This window comes from Heptranchias perlo, chromosome 3 (assembly GCF_035084215.1).
Source record: "Heptranchias perlo isolate sHepPer1 chromosome 3, sHepPer1.hap1, whole genome shotgun sequence".
NCBI classification, from domain to species: Eukaryota; Metazoa; Chordata; class Chondrichthyes; order Hexanchiformes; family Hexanchidae; genus Heptranchias; species Heptranchias perlo.
In genome coordinates, this window is record NC_090327.1 from 38,276,837 (window position 1) to 38,293,398 (window position 16,562).

Here is a 16,562-nt window from a genome sequence, read left to right on the forward strand (position 1 = left end):
GAACTAGGGGCCATAAATATAAGATAGTCATTAACAAATCCAATAGGGAATTCAGGAGAAACTTCTACATGCAGAGTGGTAAGAATGTGGAACTCACTACCACAAGGAATAGCTGGAGTGACTAGCATAGATGCATTTAAGGGGAAGCTAGATAAACGCATGAGGGAAAAGGAAATAGAAGGATATGTTGATAAGGTTTGACGAAGAAGGGTGGGAGGAGGCTCACGTGGAGCATAAACGCCGACATGGACCTATTGGGCTGAATGGCCTGTTTCTGTGCTGTACATTCTTTGTAATACTCCTCCAGTGTGACATTTTCCTATTTTCCACACCAGCCATTCTGCGAGCTCTCTGAGATTGCCAATTTAATGTCTAATCTAGGGCAGTTTTATTTCCTGGGACCACTGTCGCTAGAAATGGGAATGATATTTCCAAAAGTAGTTTCACATAGAGCCAGCAGACAGAGAGCAGGTAGTATGTGGCATTTTAATGATTTGGTGATCAATGTGCATGTTTTCAATCAAAGCCGGATTAAGAATTCTTTGAGCCCTGGGCATCAAGAACATTCGGGGCTGGGATGAGGCCATGGAGTGATTTCTAAACAAGAACAAGGATTTTGAATTCAATGCACTGGGGGACAGAGAGCCAGTAGAGACGGGCATGGACAGTGTAGGAAATATGCCCTAAGAATTGCCTTAAATGTTTCCTCAAAATGGAGTCAGTAGTCTGATTGAATGCAAGGAAAGGGTTAATGCTAATTAAATCATGAAAACTTTTACAAACAAAACATCCCTTAGCAAGGATAGAAAACAAGCCAACACCACAGGCCCTGAGATAGCTTGTTATGGACATAAATGTGTCTAGCCTTTCCTGGACCTGTGTGCAACCCCATGGCTAGCAAAGACCTGAGAAGCCAGGACAAACGATGCTTCATTGATTGGAGGTCTGTTAGGGAAACCAACAGGGCTCTATGAGGCGATTGACAACAGAAGGGCTGAACTCTTCTAACATGTGCCACTCAGTTTGGTTAATTAAATTGCAGTGGTTTCTTTGGAAATTAAGGATACAATGATGGTGATTTTGACCCTAAAATTTTCAGTCCTCAGTTTAGTTCTAGTTCTTGTAGTAGTCTTTGTATTAGAAGGTGTAGGAGTTCTTTGTTTAGTATATGTAGAAGGATGTCTCTGCAAAATCAGAAAGTGCATCTCCATTAGACAGAGAGAAAGGTTACAGCAGTTAAGATTTTACAATTATACCAGCCAGATTTCAGTGTGTCACTTATATCTGTACAAGTTTCCCTGAGATCAAGGGAGGTGAGATTTAAGCCAGCTAGTCCAGATGCAGCTACCAGCGTGGAAGGTGAATTTACCCAAGAGCAGAGGATCCAAGAGGAATGGATAGCACCCCTACAGGTTTATCACTCTGATGTCTCTGAAGGCTAACACCATCCTCCCAGAGAAAGCAAGCCAACTGGTTATGCTAGCTCATAGGACATTGTTGTATATTTTTTGGAAACATTGCTAACTTTAAGTTATTGAATAGACTGATTATCTAATGCTGTTAACTGATCAGCTATCTAAGGAGTCTAATCCTAATCACCAATTCGTATCAATCTCAAGACACTGATCTGAAATAAATTTATAAATCAGCAAGCAGTTAATGCTGAATTACTTGTGACATACCTGAATTGCCTTTGCAACCTTATTTATTTCATCAATTAATCCTTTATAGGTGATTTTGGTGATGAATAGGATAATAAGTTTGAAACTCAGCTCAGTCAAACAGAATACCAAGGTTGCGAACTGCCAGTATCAACTTGAGTGAGCCATGAAGGGTATGGAATGGGGGAGGGAGCTAAGGTGTGGATTTAAAAAGGGCATCAATTTCTACTGAGTATGGTTCTGTGGGCACTAGTTGCCCTCTGCTACTTTGCCTAAATGCCCCATTTTTCATTTGTGAGCCTACATTGTGAGCCTGCATTGGCAGGCTACTCAATTGTAAGAGGCATAATGGCTGAGTGTTCAGTTTGAAGACTGTCAAGTTCAACTTGAGTGAACCATGAAGGAAGGGGATGGAATGGACGAGGGGGCTAAGGTGCAGAGTCGAAGACATTGATTCCTGTCGAGTATAGTTCTATGGATGTCAGGAAGGGTATTTAGAATGACATGTTTGCAGCTTTGGAAGAGAAAAAAGTTTGGGAGAGCAATACATAGAAGACAAGGAAGGTTGGGATGGAGAGAGAGAAAAAAAGAGGATGCAGGTTACAGACAAAAGGAAGATTGGTTGTCAGCCAATAAGCTTCATTTTGTACCTTAGCCAGAAGTGTGAGAGGTGTTAGAAGAGTAGAACAGATCTATAAATTAATCTGCTGTCTAGCAACCAACACCAATCTATTCAACTTTTATATGTCTTTTGTGTCACTAGGTTCAGTTGGTAGAATTCTCACCCGAGTCAGAAGGACTTAAGCATATAATCTAGGCTGACACCAATGCAGTGTGGAAGAATTCGAATGTTGTCAGAGATGCCACCCTTTGAATGAGACATTAAACTGAGGTCCTGCCCACTGTTTCAGGAGGACGTTAAAGATTTTATGCCATTATTCAAAGAGCTCGCCAGTGTCCTGGCCAAAAAGCTTCCTCAACAACAACCAAAAATAGATTAACCATTCATCTCATTGTTGTTAGTGGGGGGCCTTGCTGTGTAATGTTTGCCTACGTAACAGTAACTGCAGTGCAAAGCAATTAATTCTGTATGAAGTGCTTTTGGGATGTTTCTGAAAGATGTGATAAGACGCTGCATAATGTAAGTCTTCTTTCTTTCCTGCTGATTCCAGAATTGGCAAGTCATTAGGAGCTGTGATGATATTAAAGAAAGAATCTGCACCTTTCATGACCTCAGGATGTTTCAAAACACTTCAAAAGTAATTAATTGGTCGTGAAGTGTAGTCAACATTGTAAAATAAGGAAACTTGGCAGCCAATTTGCGCACAGCAAGTTCCTACAAACAGCAATGAGATAAATGACTAGATAATTTGTTTAATGCCGACGGCTGAGTGATAAATGTTAGCTAGACCACCGGGAGATCTCCCCTGCCATGAGAACTGAGAGAGCAGACAGGTCTCGGTTTAACATCTCATCTAAAAGACAGCACTTTTGACAGTGCAGTGATCCTTCAGTTCTGCATTTAAGTGTCAGCCTAGATTGTGTGCTCAAGTCTCTGGAGTGGGGCTTGAACCGATAACCTTCTGACTCAGAGGCAAGAGTGCTACCACTGAGCCAAGACTGAGACCACAATCCTAGCATCTCATCACCACATGCCACATGTACATTAATTGCATATGTTTGTGATCCAATCATGTTACTCTGAAAGGTACTGGTGGCATAGAGAGCAGTGCATACCTCCACTGTTGTTGGTAGGTGTGAACATTTGAGAACCTGACACTTTTATCACCTTTTGTCCAGGACTCCTCTTCCAAGTGATCAGTCATTCTTAAGATCTAGGCCCCGACATTAACACAAAGGCGGTTTCCGAGCCGGGGTGGGGGGGTGGGGGGGAGAATTGCGTGCACGAAACCCGGAAGTAAAGTTAACGGGTTGGATTCTGTGATCTCAACTTGATTGAACGATTAAATTTTTACTTCCGGGTTTAGCATCTCTAAGCTGCACAGCGGGCGTGATACACACCCGCATGACGTGATCTAATGTCCACTATTTAAAAGGGCCAATACAAAAATGGAATTTGGAGGAACCAGGAGCTATTTGCCATGGATTCTTGAAGAGCGAGGCCAGCACCCAGATTCAATGATACTTCCCTTGAAGTACTGCTGGGTGCAGTGAGGAGCAGGAGGGGACATTATTTTCCCCAGCAATGGGAGGAAGAGACGTACTTCTCTTACCATGAAGGCGTGGCTGGATGTGGTTGAGGAGATGAGCAGCAGGAGCATTGTGCCCTGGTCTTGGCTGCAGTGCAGGAAGTGTTTAATGACCTAACCAGGTCAGCAAAAGTGAGTTGCTGATTCACCTACATGCTGTGGTGTACAACAACATACCCTTCACCCCGTCTTGACAAGCGTACTCCATTATATCACCAGCGCTTGTTCTGACAATGCCACCTTCCACACCAGTGCTTCCAATATGTCTTCCTTTATCCTCAACCGAGAATTCCCCTCCAATATAGTTGACAGGGTCATCGACCATGACCGTCCCATTTCCCGCACGTCTGCCCTCACCCCATCCCCTCCCTCCCAGAGCCATGATAGGGTCTCCCTCGTCCTCACCTTCCACCCCACAGGCCTCCACATTCAACATATCATCCTCCGCCATTTCTGCCACCTCGAGCGCGATGCCACCACCACATCTTTCCTTCCCCTCCCCTTTCAGCATTCTGAAGGGACTGCTCCCTCCACGACACCCTGGTCCACTTTTCCATCATCCCCAACACCCGATCTCCTTCCCACAGCAACTTCCCGTGCAAGTGCAGGAGATGCAACATGTGCCCTTTCACCTCCTCCCTTTCCATCGTCCAGGGCCACAAACACTCCTTCCAGGTGAAATAGCGATTTACTTGTACTTCTTTCAATTTAGTTTAGGATCGGCCATGGTCTTGTTGAATGGCGGAGCGGGCTCGAGGGGCTGGTTGGCCTACTCCTGCTCCTATTTCTTATGTACTTATACTGTATTCGCTACTCACAATGCAGTCTTCTCTACATTGGGGAGACCAAACGCAGATTGGGTGATCGTTTTACTGGACACCTCCATTCTGTCTGCAAGCATGACTCTGACCTGCCGGTTGCTTGCCATTTTAATTCCCCATTCCACTCCCACTCTGACCTCTCTGTCCTTGGCCTCTTACACTGATCCAATGAAGCTCAACAGAAGCTTGAGGAACAGCACCTCATCTTTTGATCAGGCACTTTACAACCTTCTGGACTCAAAATTGATTTCAATAACTTCAGATCATAACCACTGGTCCCATTTTTTCGTACAGCAGGTGCTGATAATGGTTCTGATGTTGCCATTTACAGCTCCTCTCGACTCATCTTTTGTTTCTTTACTTCTCCCATTACCGACCTCCTTGCCATGCACCATCATCCCTTTTGTTATTTGATCACGTCTGCCCTCCGCCCTATCAGAGACCTTCCCTTTTGTCCCCCCCGACTTTTCCTGGCTCAGTACTTGCTTAAAAACTGTTTAATCTTCAACTTCTTCCAGTTCTGACAAAAGGTCATAGACCTGAAACGGTTTCTCTCTCCACAGATGCTGCCTGACTTGCTGAGTATTTCCAGCATTTTCTGTTTTTATTCCGTCACATCACCCCTGACACCCACTTAAGTTTCAGTAGCACCCATCCTTCACTTTCTATGCACTTACTCATCTCCCCATATATCCATCCACCGCTGCCACTCACCCCAATCCTTATGCAATGTGATGCATCAGTCTGATAGTCACCCTCTGATACATCTGTCTGAGAGTCAGCCTTACCCAATGCACTGCATCCATCGGGTGAATACGTGCCCGTCAGTCATTCACAGTTCTGTTCTTTCTCCCCTTGTAGAAGAGAGCGCAAAACGCAAGGGAGAGGGCGAGGACTGAAGGTGGATTGCCACAAATTGTGGCACATCTGAGTCCCTCATAATCGGAGATGGAGAGACTGGGAACTTGCAGATGCCTGGTGACAGAATTTAAAATATCTCTGACACACATGCTGACTTTATTTCATCAATGACTGAACTATGAGAAGCTTGAGTATGGGGATTGTCAAGATTGTTACTTTGCCAGGACTAATTCATAACACTTTCTTTTATCTTCCAGGGCTTTCATGCGTAGAGCAAGAGTCTGTGGAGATGCATGACATTGATTTCTCAGAGGACAGCCAAAGAAATGACAGCCATCCATGGCTAAGTAAAGAAATTAAGGATAGTATCCGACTAAAAACAAGGACATATAAGGTAGCCAAACTTAGTGGGAGGATAGAAGATTGGGAAGTCTTCAAAAGACAGCAAAAAGTAACCAAAGGATTGATTAAGAAAGGGAAGATAGATTATGAAAATAAATTAGCAAAAAATATAAAAACAGATAGCAAGAGTTTCTACAGTTATATAAAAAGAAAAAGGGTGGCTAAGGCAAACGTAGGTCCCTTAGAGGATGAGACCGGGAAATTAATGGTGGGAAACATGGAGATGGCAAAAATGCTGAACAAATATTTTGTTTCAGTCTTTACGGGAGAGGACACTAAGAATATCCCAACACTAGACAAACAGGGGGCTCTAGGGGGGCGAAGGAGCTAAATACGATTAAAATCACTAAGGAATTGGTACTCAGTAAATTAATGGGACTCAAGGCGGATAAATCCCCTGGACCTGATGGCTTACATCCTAGGGTCTTGAGGGAAGTGGCAGTAGGGATTGTGGATGCTTTGGTAATAATTTTCCAAAATTCTCTGGACTCGGCAAAGGTCCCGGCAGATTGGAAAACTGCTAATGTAACACCCTTATTTAAAAAGGGTAGTAGGCAGAAGGCTGGAAATTATAGACCAGTTAGCCTAACATCTGTGGTGGGTAAAATTTTGGAGTCTATTATTAAAGAGACAGTAGCGGAACATTTGGATAAACATAATTTAATAGGACAAAGTCAGCGTGGCTTTATGAAGGGGAAGTCATGTCTGACAAATTTGCTTGAGTTCTTTGAGGACATAACGTACAGGGTGGATAAAGGGGAACCAGTGGACGTAGTGTATTTAGACTTCCGTAAGGCATTCGACAAGGTGCCACATAAAAGATTATTGCTCAAGATAAAGAATCATTGGATTGGGGGTAATATTCTGGCATGGGTGGAGGATTGGTTATCTAACAGGAAGCAGAGAGTTGGGATAAATGGTTCATTCTCGGACTGGCAACCAGTAGCCAGTGGTGTTCCGCAGGGGTCGGTGCTGGGTCCCCAACTCTTTGCAATCTACATTAACGATTTGGAGGAGGGGACCGAGTGCAACATATCAAAGTTTGCAGATGATACAAAGATAGGAGGGAAAGTGGAGAGTGAGGAGGACATAAAAAACCTACAAGGGGATATAGACAGGCTGGGTGAGTGGGCGGAGATTTGGCAGATGCAACACAATATTGGAAAATGTGAGGTTATGCACTTTGGCAGGAAAAATCAGAGAGCAAGTTATTATCTTAATGGCGGGAAACTGGAAAGTACTGCAGTACAAAGGGATCTGGGGGTCCTATTGCAAGAAAATCAAAAAGTTAGTATGCAGGTGCAGCAGGTGATCAAGAAGGCCAACAGAATGTTGGCTTTTATTGCTAGGGGGATAGAATATAAAAACAGGGAGGTATTGCTGCAGTTATATAAGGTATTGGTGAGACTGCACCTGGAATACTGCATACAGTTTTGGTGTCCATACTTAAGAAAAGACATACTTGCTCTCGAGGCAGTACAAAGAAGGTTCACTCGGTTAATCCCGGGGATGAGGGGGCGGACATATGAGGAGAGGTTGAGTAGATTGGGACTCTACTCATTGGAGTTCAGAAGAATGAGAGGCGATCTTATTGAAACATATAAGATTGTGAAGGGGCTTGATCGGGTGGATGCGTTAAGGATGTTCCCAAGGATGGGTGAAACTAGAACTAGGGGGCATAATCTTAGAATAAGGGGCTGCTCTTTCAAAACTGAGATGAGGAGAAACTTCTTCACTCAGAGGGTAGTAGGTCTGTGGAATTTGCTGCCCCAGGAAGCTGTGGAAGCTACATCATTAAATAAATTTAAAACAGAAATAGACAGTTTCCTAGAAGTAAAGGGAATTAGGGGTTACGGGGAGCGGGCAGGAAATTGGACATGAATTTAGATTTGAGATTAGGATCAGATCAGCCATGATCTTATTGAATGGCGAAGCAGGCTCGAGGGGCCGATTGGCCTACTCCTGCTCCTATTTCTTATGACCTCATTCCTTCTGCACCATCACAGGACATACAGCCATGTACCAGCGCAAATACTCGCACTTCGGTGGGTCCTGTTAGCCAGTTGGTTGAATTTTCACCTGGTGATTCACAATTCACGAGTGAGCACGAGCAGACACTGGTGGCAGGGACAGCTGTGGAGAGTCCGCGTCAGTGAGCGCACTCCTCTCCAAGCTCTGCTCAGTTGGACACAGATACTGAACCCCAGGGGCCATCGTTGAGAAGGAGAATGCTAGAGGTACAGCAGCAACTTTGCGAGGTACTGGCAAACGTGCAACGCACATTCTCCGCAATAGCAGAGAGGATAGAGGAGTCCAGCTCCAACAGTTGATAACTGAATTGCAGGTAATTGCGAGAATGTCCACCATGGAGAGAGTGGTCACCTCCGTGGAGCTTCAAGTACGGCTCTCAAATGAGTCTATACAGGCCACGACCACAGCTGTGCAGGAGATATCTGCCGCCTTAAACAGAATGACACATAACTTATTATTTTTTATTCGTTCATGGGATGTTGACGTTGCTGGCGAGGCCAGCATTTATTGCTAATCCCCAACTGCCCTTGAGAAGGTGGTGGTGAGCCGCCGCCTTGAACCGCTACAGTCTGTGTGGTGAAGGTTCTCCTACAGTGCTGTTAGGAAGGGAGTTCCAGGATTTTGACCCAGCGACGATGAAGGAACAGCAATAAATTTCCAAGTCGGGATGGTGTGTGACTTGGAGGGGAACGTGCAGGTGGTGTTGTTCCAAACATTTGCCAGAGGGAACTGAGACACCAGCTACAAGCACTGAGCTTTCATTCACATCGGGCAATTGTAATTTTAAAGATCCCCACGACGGGCAGCTCAATCTAGCCTCCGTTTCACTGGTGAGTTTCCCGAGCCTTGGAAAACCCGTGCTGGAGGCGTTAAATTCAAATGCCTGTTGAATTCAATTTAAAATTGCCTCATTACCATATGCTAATCATCTAAATGGCTGTGATAATTACTGACCCCCCCCCCCCACCGTCCTAATGATCGACCCGCCTCCAGCGAGCAGGTTCCTTGCACTTGCACGCAGCCAAACGGGCCTCCATTAAACGCGGAAGTGGGCGGGTTGGAGGCGGGTTGTGATCGCACTTCAAATTCTACAATTTTTACTTCCCACCCGACCCCAAATCACCTGTTCTTAGGCGTTAAAATTCCACCCATAGTTTCAAGGGCATTGGGCAAGTTACCTCACGCAACTGGCCATTGGATAGCGTTGGCGAGTTATTCTACGTCCAGGGGCGATCCTGTTTCAAGATGAGGTTGACGTCTGTGGATTGAACATAACAACACAAGATTGGAGAGATATTTTCACAGATGACTTCTGAATTAGCTACAGGTCTATTGGTGTGGGGGGGGGGGGGGTAGTGATTGGCACACGGACATGAAATCAGCTGAAGAATTAGGGCGAGCATGTATGGATTAGTGTCCATTTCTCATCTTGGATACATAAACATAAATGCTATAAGAGGGGTCAAGGTGTACAGAGAGTTAGCACGTTGTCCTGGTACTTGGATTTGAATTCTTCCCACACTTTTGGAACAAAGGTTGTTTCTCTCTTTCCTGGCTGTAAAGATGTTATGTGAAACGAGCTTGGGCAGTCTCAACCGATAATCTCACAGCACAAAAATATCAGTCTCTAGTCATCTCTACAATTTTCAGTGATGAAGGGTCTCCACCCAAAATGCTATCCTGTCTTTTCTGTTTCAGATGTTGACTGACCTGCTGTGTATTTCCAATTTTGATTTATTTCAGATTTCCAGCAAGTGTCTTTTCTCTTTCTATACCTATAACCTAAATCTTCAATCTTGTTCCTAATGAATATTTTTTTAGAACAGGGTGAATCAGCACAGCGACAACTGCTTCTGCCAGCAACCTCTTCTTTGGAGACAATTCCGAATGAGAGGGATAAGCAGTGGAGAAAGGGACCAGTTTGTGATAAGTATAGAGGCAGGGAAGAGAGAACACACTGGAGAAATCAGAGAACAAGTTTGTATCCTGTTTTTTGAAGAAAGAATACATAGTACTTTATCAAGTCTCTCAGAACTGTCCCAAAGCTCTTTACATAGACCGGATTGCATTGTGTTGTCATGTGGGTAAACGTGCCCTTTGTGCACACAGCAAAGCCCCATAAATAGCAAAAAGATGAATAATTAATTAATTTGTTTTTGATGGTGATGGTTCAGCTGGGCAATGGGAGAACTCACTGCTTTTCTTTGAATTATGTCATGGGACCTTTTTGTTTTAAAGTGAGAAATCTAGGTTAAGGCCCAGGGCCCATAGTGCAGAACATCATCAGGATTGAAAAGAGTAGGTGAGAAGACAAGGTAAATGAGGAAGTGAAGGTTAGGTGATGCCAGTTTAAAAGCCTGTAGACTGTAGGAGGAAGGGAAGACTGAGGGAGGTAAATAGCTCCAGAGTTTTTAGGTCCTGGGAAAAAATATATCACAGATGGAGATTGTGCGATGAGTCTTGATTTCAACACACTGAGGATATAGGGAGCAGGGAGTTTGTGCGATGACATATTTGAAACTTAGGGGGAATAAGGTGCTGGAATGGGATGAATGCACATTGCTACTAAAGCAATGGTAGATGTACTATGGAAATTTACTACAGACATTTCTTCTCATCTCTGTTCTAAATGGCATACCCCGTATCCTGAGACTGTGACCCCTGGTTCTGGACTCCCCAGCCATCGGCAACATCCTCCATGCAGCATCCTGATATCCTCTTTCTTTGGCCCTGCAGCAAATCCTGCTACCCACTGTCAGCATTGAGCATTCCTAGGTTACATATAGCAAAATCAGATGCAGGTAAATCTTCCTCCAAGATTGTCATGTTAGTGCCAAATAAGTGCAGTTTTCTGCCATAGGCATATGGTGACTGGGAAATAAGTTCAAACTGTTCAAATATTATGTTCAAATATTAACATGGAGGACCCCTTTTGGAAACAGACAGAGGTGGCTTTCATCCCATCAAGTCCCAGAGGCAAAATACCAGTGTGTTAATCCAATGCAAAGTTCCCTCTAGCCCACTCCACAACTTTAATTCTATAAATGAGGTGCCCTGGGGTTTAGGTTGCTGGGTTGGTAACATACAGACACCAGTTCACACCTGGCTATTTTCCCTGTAATGCATACCTGATCTTATGCAGCCAATTAGAGTCAAGATACACAGCAAAGAATAGAAAACTGGAGGCAGAATCTAGTGATTAGTAATCAGTTACAGAGTGGAATTGGCAGAGGACTAGGAGTTGGTCACCCGCCCATCCTGTCAGTCTGTAACAGAGTGTAACATAGAGAGATGTAAAAAAAAGTGGGAGAAAACTGTCAGGATGAGGAAAAAACAATTCTATAGGAATCACTAAACTAATACCACATATTTTACTGATGGTGCTTTAAGAAAACGCCTGTAGTCCGCAGATTTCAAACTGAGGTTTCCAGACCCTAAGTGTCTCTGACGGAATCCCAGGATATCTGTGAGGCTATCAATTGCTTTCCTGTCTGTCATCAGATTTTTGTATTTTTCTGTATGTGTTGACTCATCAGCATGTTATTTCTGTTGCTGTTTACTATTAAATATTTTCTGCAGCGATCGCATTGTTTTCTTTGGTAATGACACTGTCTTTCAGAATTTAGGGTAGGGAGCCCCTGGGAGTGTGTTAATAATTCTGAGCATCCCAGGAGTGTTAATGTTTGCAGGGACCCCCACCCCCCGCAGAAAGGTTTGAAAATCACTGCATAGATGTGAGAGCAGGATTAGACTCAGCTGTTTTGCCAACTGTGGTCAAACAGCTTGCTGAAACTCATTGTCGAGGCTCAAAATACCCTAGCACATTCGAGGGAGGAAGGGAGAAAGTTATCAAAATAAATCCTTGCCCTCCATTGAACATCATAAGTAATCAAACTACTATGCAGCTCTGACCTTCACAATTTCACATCTCTCTGGCACAGCAATTTAGTGAAATGGGTAAATCCACTGTGTAGAGTAACACTGATATGTACAAATCAGGGAGGTTCCAGATCTGATTCTGTCTTTGTTGAATTACACGGTTTCCACAGACAGTGGAAAGAGGGGCTACAATTGGCCTCAGAATCCCTAAGTTATGGGAAGGGAGGAGGGGAAACAGCCACTTGAATAGCATGTTGAAACTTATGCTCTGCGCTCATGCATGGAAAATGATCATTTCATTGAGGTAGCAGAGCTAATAGCAGCCAGGAAACTTTAGCCCAGCAAGAGTCCAAGCCATTTAGAGAGACTGCACATTTGTCAGTCTGGATAGGAACAAAGGAATAGGCCATTCAGCCCCTGGTTCTGCTTCTCCCACTCGTGTGAAAATTAAAATCTCCCATTATAACCATATTGTTTTTGCTACATGCTTACCGCTCTCCGTATTTATACATTCCCCACTACATCACTACTATCAGGGGGTCCGTAGAAAACTCCTACCAGATGTCTTGCATCCTTTGCTGTTCATTAACTCTACCCATAGTGTTTCCACGGCCTTATCATCTTTACTAAAATCCCTTCTTTCTAGCGCTGTAATTATGTCTTTTATCAATACTGTTATTCCTTTCCCAATTTCCCCGTCCTTTCTAAAGATCCTATAGCCTTGAATATTTAGCTTCCAATCAGCTCAGTTTGTAGCCAGGTCAATGTAATTGCTACTACATCATACCATTTAAGCTGAATTTGGGCTTCTAACTCACTTGTTTTATTTCTTATGCTACATGCATTTGTGTGCAGAACGCTTACTTTGGTAACTGTCCCAACCCTGCCAATATGTCTTTTTTCTCACACTTTTTGACTTACAGTGTGGATTCTTCCCTCCCACCCCCTTAACTAGTTTAAATCTTTCCCCATAGCCTTATTTACCCTTTCTGCAAGGACAAGGGTGCCTCCCTGATTTAGGTGAAAGCCATCCCACAGACTGGACCGGATTAGCTGAAATTTCTAGATGTTAAGGCTTTTACGGTCTATGGAATAGTTACCTTCTAAACTAGAAGACTCCCATAAATTCCTGGTCTGTTTGAGATCCAAATAAAGTAATTAAATTGGACACGAATCAAAAAAATTCTCTGAAAAGGAAGCTTAACTATAGAATACATCTCCACCCTAAAAAACTGTTTAAAAACAAGTTGTACTCGGACAATACTGCCTTTGTATGTTATACAGTATTTTTTGTGTAAAACTGTTTTGTTTATACAGGTTATCCTGTTCATGACTAACTATTTTAATTAAGAGAAAAACTTTGTTGTACTGTGAAATATTGAAGTGCCATTATTGTACTGAATACAGTGCAACGAGCAATGTGGAAAGTGACTGACTACGTTGCTGAGTGTGTCAGGTGCTACAAATCAAACATTTCCTTCAAGGTTTAATTTTTTTTTAAAAACAGGACGCTTCACTAGAGGCGTATTTGCACTGTTCAGTGTGATACAGAGCAGGAGGTTGCCAGATTTGATTGTCAGTTTGTGCTGAGTCGGCGGATAGCAATCAAGGAGCTACAAATGGTCTCTGTAGCCTGAGCTAGAGAGGAAAGGAAACATTAGCTAGGATTCTCACCCTGCTCATTCACTGTTAGAAAATGCACAAGTGCCAATATTGATTGAGCGTGGCTGTGATATTCTTCATGTTATATAGCCTGCTGACATTCACTGTCTGCACTCAGGCATGTACAGTACCCAATTGGAGCAGGTGCTGGAGGTGGCCTGGCGCTTGTGGAACCATACCCCCACAAGAGTCAGCGCCTTCAGGAGAAAAGGGGACAATATTGGAAAAACAAAAAATAAAAAGGTGGAAAACTGTGTACGGTGGTATAAATCAATTATTTTTTTCATAGCATTAATAAAAACTAATTTTTGCTTTATCACATCAGAAGCATCTCAAAGCACTGCACATACAATTAATTAGTTTGAAATGCAGTGATTGTTGTTATGTAGACAAATGTAGTTACCATTTTGTGCACAGCAAGATCCCATAATGAAATGTCTGGACAACATGCATCTCTGTCATGCGGCTTGTGGAACATTTTCGTTTCCTGCTATTTCAGGAGCAGAGACTACCCAATAATTCCTCCAAAAAAGTGACACTGTATCATTGCCTCAGTAATTCTTAAAAGATTCTGGACAGGGATTATTACTTAAAACAAGCAATTCACTGGAATAAAAAGGTGCAACAAAATTCAACAAATAGGCAGTGTTTTCGGTGTCTAACCTGTTTCGATTTCTCTTTTCAATCATTCCTGTTTACGCAACTATATTTTCCAATTTTCTTCCCACACAGCAAACATGATGACTCAGGTTGCGATATGGCTCCATTGCACTGACAGCCCTTTAGTTGTCTAAGAGGCCATTGTTCATGTATAAAATCTATACAATGTCAGTAGGAGATTAATCTTTGGGGGCATCACACATGAGCCTGATCTTGTTCTCCCGACACACACACTTTCCAGCTGGAGTCACAGGATGGTGATCAGAAATGGAATTGTCACAAAGTGACAGTAGGGAGGGAGGAGGCTCATGTACAGCATAAATGGCGGCATAGACCAGTTGGGCCAAATGGCCTGTTTTCTGAGCTGCAGTATTGATATAATTCGATGTAAAAAAAAGTACAAATTGCTTGTTAAAGAACAGGCTATGTTTTTTTGGATCAAAAGAAGTGGGTTTTTCTCCTTGACCTTTGATCGTTGGTTGATTTGAATTGAAAATAGTCTTAATTATGTCACCATCAGAGATTTCCTGTGATTGAAAGAACTGGTTTTCTTTCAGTGTGAAGATCCCAAACCATTCAACTGGTTGATTTATATATGTGATTTGGTGTTGTATCCCTGATGTAATTCCTTTTATATGTAGTGTGACCTGTCCACTGTATACTTCATAAGATGGATACAGGTGAGAAAGGTCATTCAATCTATCCTTACTTATCTATCAAGAAAATCTATACAGGTCCCCAATCACAGCATCCAACTATTTTAGATGATTCCAGGGTTTTGCCTCCAATACCTTACTCAGAAGTCCATTTGAAATGCTGAACACTCATTGACTGAAGAATATCCCGACATCAGTCCTAAATGTGCATTTCATCTGTTTGATTCTGTGCCTCTTGTCATACTGTTATGGACCACACAGATAGAATTTTATGTATATATATTGAATTTATATATGAAGGATCATCTGTTGTGTAGGAAATCATTTATAAACAATCTTCTAATGATACTCAGAGTCAAATGAGATATATTTTGATGTTCAGTTGGAAAGGCAACTATTGAAATTCAAGAGTAGACCATTGTGTCAGCTGTGGTTCAGCGATTGCACTCTTGCAATTGTGGGTTCAAGGCCCGCTCCAGAGACTTGAGCACATAATCTACGTCGACATTTCAGTGCAGTACTGAGAGAGTGCTGCACTGTTGGAGGTGCTGTCTTTTGGATGAGACATTAAATCGATGCCCCATCTGTCCTCTCAGGTGGATATAAACGATCCCATAGCACTATTCGAAGACGAGCAGGGGAGTTTTCCCCGGTGTCCTGGCCAATATTTATCCCCCAACCAACATCACCAAAAAAAAATTGTCTGGTTTACAGATAAAATAGATGAACCGATTTAGTTCTATTTTTAACATTATATGCCATAACAATATATTATAATTTCAATATATGTGTTACAAGCTGAAGCTTGTAAAAGGAACACAAATCTTCTGAAATTCTGCTACCTGATCAGACAAAGATTCTGTTTCAAACAGCTTTGAGATCTATCATGCTGATACATAAAGTTTTGCAAGAAGGCAAACCTGGCTCTGCCAGAATCTAGGGCCTCAATTTTAAGCACCACCTGACAGGCAGCAAAGGATCAGGCAAGGGGTAAAATTTCAAAAGTGTAGCTCCTGCCTCCAACTCATTGTGTTCCCACAGCGATTCATCGCATTGACAAGGTTCCCGCTACAGAGAGGTGAGAGCCTCATGAATAAGATGCTATGATACAATTAGGACCCCGACATGACATTAACTACTGCTGCACGGGATTCATGGAGGTCGGCAGCATTGCTTGGGGAACCCTGGCAGGATTGGATCGGGACTGCTCAGTGTGCCGGATGTAAAGTGACCACAATGTCAATAAAGCTGCAACATTCTCAGGTGCTCTTCCACTTCATTGTGATTTTGTGGTCACTGTTGGGGTTTTATTGAAATTCAGAGAATTGTTCCAAAAATGTCAGAGAAGCTGAGTATGGGTGCTGCTTTGCCGCACTCTATCAAAGTGAGGAGGGGGAGGAAGAAGAGCAGCAACAACAGCAAAGGAATGAAGAAGGAGCTGCAGGAGGTCCACAGAAAAGAAAACAGAGAGGGCATGCGTGCAGAAGGCATTACCCACATCACAGGGTCTACGGACAAGGGGTCAGTTTCCTTGGCCTGTCTGTGAAGCAGTGCTTCAGGAGGCTCAGATTGTCAAGGCAGGTAGTCGCGGACCTTTGCAGTTTCCTGAAAGATCTTCTGCCTGCTGAACTCTATGGCAGTGGCAGTGAAAGTTACTACCACCCTCAACTTTTACGCCTCAGGATGTTTGAGGAAGGGGGTATGATGGCGATTTTGAAA

The 16,562-nt window shown here is 43.2% G+C and overlaps 1 long non-coding RNA gene across 5 annotated transcripts in view; it reads right to left on the reverse strand.

Annotated features, from left to right (window-relative positions):
• The window catches only part of LOC137312456 (uncharacterized), a 56,083-nt gene that overhangs the window by 31,362 nt on the left and 8,159 nt on the right, over positions 1-16,562 (reverse strand). For 3 of the 5 annotated variants that reach the window (XR_010960746.1, XR_010960745.1, XR_010960747.1), the window contains exon 2: positions 9,165-9,244. This is a non-coding gene — a long non-coding RNA (uncharacterized lncRNA). Of the gene's footprint in view, positions 1-9,109; positions 9,245-16,562 lie in introns of all 5 variants that reach the window. The other 2 variants (XR_010960744.1, XR_010960748.1) reach the window with 1 other exon arrangement.